The sequence below is a fragment of the Octopus bimaculoides genome, chromosome 14 (genome assembly GCF_001194135.2).
Source record: "Octopus bimaculoides isolate UCB-OBI-ISO-001 chromosome 14, ASM119413v2, whole genome shotgun sequence".
Classification (NCBI taxonomy): Eukaryota; Metazoa; Mollusca; class Cephalopoda; order Octopoda; family Octopodidae; genus Octopus; species Octopus bimaculoides.
Window position 1 is genome coordinate 17,081,275 of NC_068994.1, and position 815 is coordinate 17,082,089.

Genomic DNA, 815 nt, shown 5'->3' on the forward strand with positions numbered 1-815 from the left:
ATATATATATATATATATATATATATAAGTATGCATGCGTACTAATGTGCACTTTTTTCCATCAAGGGCTTATATGCTCTAGTATTAGATTATTTTCTTTAGCCAATACATAGTGATTGCTTATATGCTTTAAGCTTATAATTGTTATTATTGTTTGCAGAATTGTCACTTGTCACTGCTTCTCCACTTAACACACACACACACACAAACATATATATCATTTAATAGACACAATACATGATTTTATATGCTGCTAATAGTTTCATATGTTGAGAAGTGCCTCAAACATATTCATCAGGCACAAACCACATATTATAATGAACTAATAAATTGAGCTATTTTTCAACATATGAAGTTATTAGTGGTCCATAAAAACATGTATTGTGTCTATTAAATAATATTTATCTCCCACCATATGGGGTACTTTTTTTCTCGATCTTACCCATCACAGAAGAGTACATTACATATACATAATGGCTCTATAAACAATACCTTTGCATATATATGTTATGATGTAGATATATCTCTATATAGTTATGTGCATGTTTACTCTTTTACTCTTTTACTTGTTTCAGTCATTTGACTGTGGCCATGCTGGAGCACTGTCTTTAGTCGAGCAAATCGACCCCAAGACTTATTCTTTGGAAGCCTAATACTTATTCTATTGGTCTCTTTTGCTGAACAGCTAAGTTACGGGGATGTAAACACACCACCATCGGTTATCAAGCGATGTTGGGGGGAGGGGACAAACACAGACACACAAACATATACACACACACACATATATATATATATATATATATATATATATATAT